Raw genomic sequence first — 8,602 nt, 5'->3', positions numbered from 1 at the left:
AACTCTGCTGGGGTTGCTAGGTAACGGGCGGAACTCTGCTGGGGTTGCTAGGTAACGGGCGGAACTCTGCTGGGGTTGCTAGGTAACGGGTGGAACTCTGCTGGGGTTGCTAGGTAACGGGGGAAACTCTGTTGGGGTTGCTAGGTAACGGCGCAGTGCCCACAAAATGTAACATTACAAATCAGGAGGTATTGGAAACGGCTCATTTTCCAGACACCAAAAAACATTAATTAATTACCAAAACAACATCTCAGTGGGGTTTTTTTTTTATTTTTGTTGTTGTTATACATGTTTGAGCTGTTTGTAGAAGTAGTGGAAATGTGTTTACCGCCCTGGCTAAGCAGTGTGAAGTCTTCTTTGTGTTTTTTGTAGACTCTAAGCTGCCTTTAAAACATTTTACATCCTGGTTAACACCAAACATTAGAGGCTAATAAACAGTCACGTTTCCAGCGTTCATTTAAATTTCAAGATGCCTTTCAGGGTCCCACAGTGAAGGTGGCCTAACCTGCGTGGTTGAGAACTGCAGATGATTGCCAACATGGCTTTATAAAACATAAACATGCTCTGCTATGTGGCAAATAGCAGACTCATTATATTTAATTTTCTATTTCAAGACATTGTTATGTTTGATCTTTGCCTCTTTCTCTGTGTTTCAGTTCAGCAAGTAGGTTGTTTTGTTTAATGAGTGCTTGACACAAGAAGAGGCAAAACAATGCATTCTCTGCTGTTAAACCTATAAGCAGCTGGAGAAAGAATAAAATTGCTCATCTTATGGAAAAGCGATAGTGAAGTTAAAATTCGTAGAAATTCACAGCGGCAGGAATGGGATGCCTCTTTAGCCCCGCTGGCTGCCCTGCCGTCTAAGTAGCTGCAGCTTTTTGCCTTTAAAATTCGCCTCATTGGCCAGATGAGTTTCCACACATTTCACTTTGAAATGAAAGCAGCAGAAAGAGATGGGGCCACTGCTGTTTCTGACATATTATCCAGCACATCTGCTGGCCACTGCCGTTTTTATTTCCTCCAAGATAACCTGAAAACACACACAGTAGCCCAGCCTTCAACTAGAGTCTGCTTTTCAACTGTACCTTCATCTAACCTTTCATTTCAATTAGGGCTAAAAGGATTAATCGGATCATTTGTGAAGAATTGTCAACTGATTTAGTAATTGATTGTTATTTGGAGTACAAAAACAAAACAAAAAAAAGGGAATTTACTGAAAAAAACAGCAGAAAAATGCCACAAATTTTCAAAAATAGACATTTTGGTAGTAAGATTTAAAAAGAAAACAACCTTAGCAGCAGGTGAAAGAGTAACAAATACTGCAAATTTCATCTCCAAACCAAGTCCAACTGACTAATGCTGAAATTTTAATAGATCTGATATTTTAGGGGTTTTAATGAGTGAATCTAATTGACTGACCTTATTGATAAGCAGCCATTTACTTAAAAACCTGAGTTTTCTCCTGTATGAATGAGGCCGACTCTCCACAACATACATTTGTTATAATATGCTGAATTAAAACATTAAATTTTAACATTATTTTATCAGTTGATTTAACTTGAGAAACTGTGGTTCTCAACTTAAGGTTACATATTTACGAAATGTAGCAAAACAAGAACTTATTAAGCTGCTAATAGGAAAATAAAATATAAAATTAATAAAATATTTAAGACACTTACAGAGATGTTGATACAGAAGCGCCGTCTGTTGGTCTTGAAGGAATAAAACTTTAATCCGTGAAGTGCGACAGCCGTTGATATCAATCTTGGTTATTAGCATCGTGTTTTATCCCATAAAACGGAGTTTCCTCCGTTATCTTCCTGCTTTTCTGTCATCGTATCCTCACTTTCTTAGCTCGGATGGATAAAACTTTATTGAGGTGAAACTTAAGAAACGTTTCGAGTGTTTATATTTTGAAACAGAACCGCTTAAAGTGCGTTTAGCATCCCGCACCGCACTGTTTCTCTTTACCGTTGATGAACGTACCCGCCGCCATCTTTAATCCTGTCTCAGGGGCTCCGCTTAACGATGACCCGCAGCGCCCTCCGGTGACTGGAGGCCGAACTACAACACTAAATCAATTAGAAAAAACTCCAACTTTTAGATTAATCTCAGAAATTATCAAGAAAAAAAAGACAGGAAATGTCTGAGTGTAAAATTTGCTAAAATTTGAGAATAATCTCTAACAACTTGAACATTTTCAGAAGTCATACATTTTTCATTTTTGACTTTTGCAACTCAGAAATTTCCACATTGAAAAAGCTTGAATATTTCCAAAAGTTGACCGTGTTCAACTTCTGATTTTTTTCAAGCAAATTTTTGACTTTCATAAATGTTTCTCCAAAAATTCTAAGATTAATCTAAAAAAAAATAAAAAAATCGGAAGGGGAAGAGTTCCCAGCAAATAGAAATATCAGATTTTTTTCCTAGCAAATTTCAAACTCATAAACTTACATGATTTTCTATAATTTTTTTTAGATTATATATAAAATTGTATGGATTTTGTAGAAAGTTTTAAACTTGAAACTCAGAAATGTCCACATTTTTTCTTAGAAAATCTCAGATAACTTTCAAAATTTGTGAAATTTTCAAGCAAATGTTTGGCTTTTCAAACTCAGAGATGTACAAATTACTACTACAAAACTCCTGGTACAAATCTAAAAATTTCCAAGTCATTTTGGTGGAAATTTACTCCAATTTTCTTTGTATCTACATCAACCCTCATCCCGTTGACGATACGGTGACTCGGTTTAGAGAGACGTTAAAAAACGGGCGTGGGTCGTAAAGGACTCTCTTTCTGCTGCTTCTTTCCTTCTCGGCTCACTTAACACCTTCTCTCCCTGGAGCCTCTGGGAGTCCAGCAGTCGGTTCTGGTGTCGCTGTGGCAAACTGGGTAGGAACAGGAAGGCTGGGGGCGGCGTGGCCGCGACTGTCGGGGTTACGGGGGCGGCTGAAACAGATTGGTTGATATCACACTCTCACCTCAGGAGGACTGGGAGGCATGGCGGGGCTGCAGTTGTTTGTGAGAGAGAGGGAGACAGCGGGAGAGGGCGATTGGGTAAGGGGATTGTGAAAAACACAAAATCTTCAGATTGCTGAGTTTGGATGCCATGACCCCACTCCGACCTCCATTTCCTGACTCAATTGCCTCAGCGTGAGGCAGGCTCCGTTTCACAGCGCCGCCGCTGCTGCTTCTTCTTCTTCTCTTGTCCGCAATCATGTGGACTCATATGGGACTGCCGACATCTCCATAGTCAGGAGTAAATAATGGCGCAGGGTCGCAGTGTGACCGTCCTGATGCGGACAGCCCTCGTTTAATTAATTATCAATCAGGCCGTAAATGCAATTTCAGTTTGCTCACTGGGAGGTAAAAGTAAGTTTGAGGACAATTACTGAAATGAAAGCAATTATTACTGAGAATTATCCACTTTGTGGTTGGAATGGGTATCATTGGGTATTTTTACACAGAAATGTTTTAACTGCTCCATATGAGAAGATATTAAAAGTAATTTTGGTTTAGTTTCTGGTTGAAATAAGAAAGAAATAACTTAGAATTTACTTTTCTGTGAGATAAAAGAAGCATATTTAATAAATCATTAATATATATATTTTTTAAAGTACTAAAAAGTTAGTTATTTCAAGTGTTTGCACTAGAAAGTAGACAAAAATACTTAGCAAGAACTTTTGGCTAGCGTGTATCCACAAACTTGAAAATGGAGCAATCATTAGCTAGAGTTGCTGTTAGCTTATACTAATGCTAGCTTGGGTAACTGTTAGCCAATGCCACTATTAGATTTAGTAGGTGGGTTTTGTCTTAACTTGTATATCTATGAGTTGGAGTAGCTTTTAGATTCAGTGGGGATTCAACTTAAATTAAATTCCCAAGCATCTCTTATTCCCAAAACTGAGATTGCTCCAAATAACAAAGCTAACCTGAGTAGCAGCTAGCTTGTATGACTGTTAGCTTGTCAAACTTTTGGCTAGCATGTATCCATTAACTTGTATCTTGAGTGGATGAAATGAACACAGTGAATAGATGAAAATGGAGTGATCATTATCCAGAGTAGCTGTTAGATTGTTCTAATGCTAGCTTCTGTAACCGTTAGCTAGACCTGCTGTATCTGTAAGTTGTAGCTTTAACATTTAGTGGCCATTAAAGTCATGTTAATTCCTGAGTGTGATTTATTTACGAAACAGAGATTGTGTCAAAAATGTGTAGCTAATGGCTTGTGCTTAACTAGCAAGGCTGGCCAGAGGTGCAGCTAGCTTGTATGACTGTTAGTTTTTAAAACATTTAGCTAATGTTTATCTATTAACTTGTTTCTTATGTTATGTTTCTAAACTGGACACAGTGAATAGATGGAAAACGGAGCAACCATTATCCAGAGTTTCTGCAGTTTGTACTGCTAGCTTGTGTAACTGTTAGCTAGAGTTAGCCATTAGCATTTGTAGCTATTGTTTGTCTTAACTTGTATATCTGTAAGTTGGACATGCTTTAAGATTCAGTGGCCATTAAATTGATGTTAAAATCCTGATCATCCTTTATTCCCAAAACTCAGATCGTTCCAAAAATGTGTAGCTAATGGAATGTAGTCGCTTACTTAGCTAGCAAGGCTAGCCTGAGCAGCAGCTAACTTATATCACTGTTAGTTTGTAAAACCTTTAGCCAGCATGTATTAATACACTTGTATCTTTAGTGGACAAAATGGAGAAGATGGAAAATGGAGCAGTCATTAGGCAGAGTTACTGTTAGCTTGTACTAATGCTTAGCTAGAACTGCTATTAGCTTTAGTAGCTGGGGTTTGTCTTAACTTGTGTATCTGTAAGTTTGAGTAGCTTTAAAGTCCTGAGCGTCTTTTATTCTCAAAACTGTGTTTTCTCCAAATATGTGTGCTATATGTAAGATAATGACAGCCTGACTTCAATACCAGATCTTGTATTTATGCTACTCAGCATTACCCAGTCAAATTATAGATAATAGTAAGAAAGCTCTTTAGCTTCTTAACGGCTCTATTTTAGTTTCAAATCCATCTTTTTAGGTTAGAGAATATGTTGTCCATGCTGCCTGCAGCTGACACCACTGGTGTTTGTGCTCTAGAAACAGATTAAAATAGCTAATTATCCAGAGGTTATGCTCCATGTCACAGTGCAAAATACTTAAGGGCAACGATTTCTTGTCCTTATGCCTAGCGCGTGTGTGGGTGAGTTCTTGAGCCTTGCAGCTATTTAACGTTTTACTATTTATAACAAGGCTTTAGAGGCCTATTAGTGCACAGTCATCTGCTTTTACATGTGCCATGTCCTTGCTTTTTCCTCTCTTGTTGAGGTGCTGACTGTAAGCTTGGAGGTTTATTGCAAAATAAAAACTTTTTGACATTCAGCGTGCTTCTATAGCTTTGATAAAAGTGACAGAGTTTATTTTTAGCCCACAGCATTCATGTTACAGGCACACAATCTCTCTTATTTGCTAAAAACCCTTTCTGAAAAATAACCTACCTTCTTAATAGTTGCTAGTTTCACCTGACTAAAACCGAGGAGCAACCAACAAAAGCAGATTATAGCTAATGTGGGTTGTTAGCCTGTAACGTCCGTCATGAAATTGGATGCAGAGCAGAGAACAGCAATCAGAGGCTAACGCAGATGCATGCGCTATTATAACCGCAGCAACTCATGTGCAGCTAATGAAACCAGTGAATGTTCCTCACTGCGTGACCGTTATTAGTGCCGAATGTCCAATCTGTGTAAATAACGCCTTGATCGTGTGCTGTGTCCCTTCAAGAAGGAATATTACTTTGAAAAAGGATTTAAGGCTTTCAGAGAGATTAGGCCAAGAGCAGAAAAGTTTAGCTTTTGTTATATTTTTCCATCAGTACTTCATCTTGTTCAGTTCATTTCAATGTACTTTGTTTATTCGGCGGTAGTTCGGTTTAATGGCACACACTGGAAGTGGATTAGGTTCAGTTTATTATTTAAAAAATGTAAAAAAGTATTTGGTAAAAAGTTTAATCACATTATTAATCATTTGATGTTTAAAAATTACATCATTAGCTCATCCAAAATGTAAAGTTAAGTGGACATGTTGGTATTTTAAGGACTGAACGGACTAATATGAATGACACAATTTTAAAAAATGACAAAATGAGACCAAATAAAATGTTTCCAAATCAGTTTCTTTCAAAATAAAACGTATAAAACCTGCAGGTCTGAGTTTTGTTAAAACCGCAGCCGGGTAGTAACCAGTTACATTTACTCAAATACATTTAATTTGGTAACTTTTTTGAAAAAATTTACTTCTAAGAGTAATTTTACTGCGCTGTACTTTTTACTTTTACTTTTGTTATGAAGTATTTCTGCTCTTACTTGAGTAAAATGTCTGGATTTTCTTCCCACTGAATGAAAAACAAACATGTTTTAACCAAAAACCCATCAGACAGACACACACCTGCAGTTTGTGTTAAAGTTTTATAAGTTTTTTATTGAAAGAAACTGATTTGGAAAAAAATAATTTTTGCCCGATTTTGATATTTTGTAATTCTGTTAATTATTTTCATCCATAAAATACCAAAATTTTCCATTTAACTTTATATTTTGTTCCGTCTGATGACGTAATTTTTAAGAATTAAATGACTGATAAAATCATTTATTATTTAAAAATTACATCATCAGACAGAACAAAATATAAAGTTAAATGGAAATTTTGGTATTTTAAGGCCAAAAATGACAATAATTCATATAAGTGACAAAAACAACAAAATAAACTTTTCCTAAATCAGTTTGTTTCCAAATAAAACTAATTAAACTTTAACAAAAGCTGCAGGTGTTTGTCTGTGTCATGTTTGTTAAAGAAAATCCAGGAATTTTACTCTTGTTAGAGCAGAAATACTTTAAAATAAAAGTAAAAGTAAAAAGTACAGCGCAGTAAAATTACTCTTAGAAGTAAATTTTTTCAAAAAAGTTACCAAATTAAATGCATTTGAGTAAATGTAACCCGTAAAAGTAACAGTAACTGAGTGACAGCAACCAATCACACAAACCACCGAAACACAATTAGTCCGGTTCAGCCGAGTCGGTTCAGTTTTTTTCTGTCTTTTTGGCTGTTACCTGAGCAATTACTCCCTCGACAGCGAGATCTCCGGGTGGTGCAAAACATTTTCATTTTCATTTCCCCGCACTCTCTCAATCAGCCGGCGAGTGCGGCTGGAATCAAGCGAAACGCAGGGAGAGGGAACGTCTTCCCCACTCCGGCTGCTTCTCCACAGTCCCTGTAAATCACCCTTAATGGGCTGGTGGAGGGAGCGCGCGCCGTTTCACTGTATCAATCATTCACTCTGTTTTCCTCCTCCCGGTGCCGTCCGCGGGATCACTTTGGTGCTTTAATGAGCCATTACGATTCCTATCAGACGATCTCTGCGCCACGTGTGTGTGCACAGCCGCGGCTGCTTGTACATGAGTGCGTGCATGCTCTAACTGTTGTGGACTCATGCTGATATTAGATTGTCTCCACAGAGTTTCCGAGATAGCACTGATCTCTTGTCTATCTATTTCTCACCCACTTTCGCTCTGTGTTTGTCTCGCTTCTCGTGTGTGTGTGTGTGTGTGTGTGTGTGTGTGTGTGTGTGTGTGTGTGTGTGTGTGGACAGTGGGCATGGGTTATAATTGCATTGCTTTGCCATCCCACTCGGTTTCTTCCACCCATCTGTCTCTTTAATATCTAGCTAAGCACTCTTGACCTTGAAGCATTGCAGACATCACATCCCAGAGACCCGCCGAGACGCTGGAGCAGCGGGATGACGGGGAGAAACAAAAAAAGAAAAGAAAAGAGAGAGAGAGAGAGAGAGAGAGAAACAAGGTGCGAAATGTTTTCACCGAGACAAAGGTGAACAAGAGAAACATGATGGATGGATCCGGCCGCAGCAGATTGGACACGGAGACGCCTTCAAGGTCACACTTCTTCTTCTTCTTCTGCTGCTCCTCTGCAGACAAGGTTTCTGTTATTCCAGGGGAAAATATGCAAGATTAGTTTGGAGTCGAAGAACCAAGAAGGGTATTTTATTTGCCTTCCAGCAGATATCCCTTTATGCGGCGCAGAAAAATGGCTCGTTCTTAAAGCGATGCCTTTGGGCCGTCGTGATGAATTTCTGAGCTAACTCTTTTTACTGTATAATTTCTGAGAAATGCCCTGAAGCTGCAGCTCGCAATTAGAGCTCCACTCTAACCCAAACCTATTTGATTAGATATCTGAGTGCCTTTAACAATGATTTACCTTCACGCAGGGGAAGTTTGCAGCATCCTGAGTGTTTGTGCTGAAATGTTCGTGGAAATCCGCAAAGGTTTGATGAAAAGCCTCACAAAACACCTGAACCCAATGAAGATTGCTCATTAGGGGCATGGGCTCTGCTTGGCAACTGGTTGGTTCCTTGGCTCTTAAACGTCATCCACAATGTTTTAAAAGGGACCTACACTGCAAAATTCACTTTTTCCATGTTTCTGTACTTGAATTTGGAACTCGGCTGCTTCTAAAAACGGCCCAAAATACTTTTGAAAACCCTCATCCAGCCGTTTTCTGGCAATAAGTTGATGTGTTTTGGTGACTGCAACGTCA

General features: G+C 38.4%; 1 protein-coding gene across 1 annotated transcript in view; it reads right to left on the bottom strand.

Moving 5' to 3' along the window:
* Nucleotides 1–1,966, bottom strand: part of cdh6 (cadherin 6) — a 244,375-nt gene extending 242,409 nt beyond the window's left edge. The window contains exon 1 of the mRNA XM_008396406.2: nucleotides 1,680–1,966. The gene's annotated coding sequence lies outside the window, so the exon portion shown is untranslated. The remainder of the gene's footprint in view (nucleotides 1–1,679) is intronic.
* Nucleotides 1,967–8,602: the final 6,636 nt, after the last annotated feature.

The sequence above is a fragment of the Poecilia reticulata genome, linkage group LG20 (assembly GCF_000633615.1).
Source record: "Poecilia reticulata strain Guanapo linkage group LG20, Guppy_female_1.0+MT, whole genome shotgun sequence".
NCBI lineage: Eukaryota > Metazoa > Chordata > Actinopteri > Cyprinodontiformes > Poeciliidae > Poecilia > Poecilia reticulata.
Note: the sequence above shows the minus strand (reverse complement) of the source record. Positions and strands in the feature narration are given on the sequence as shown.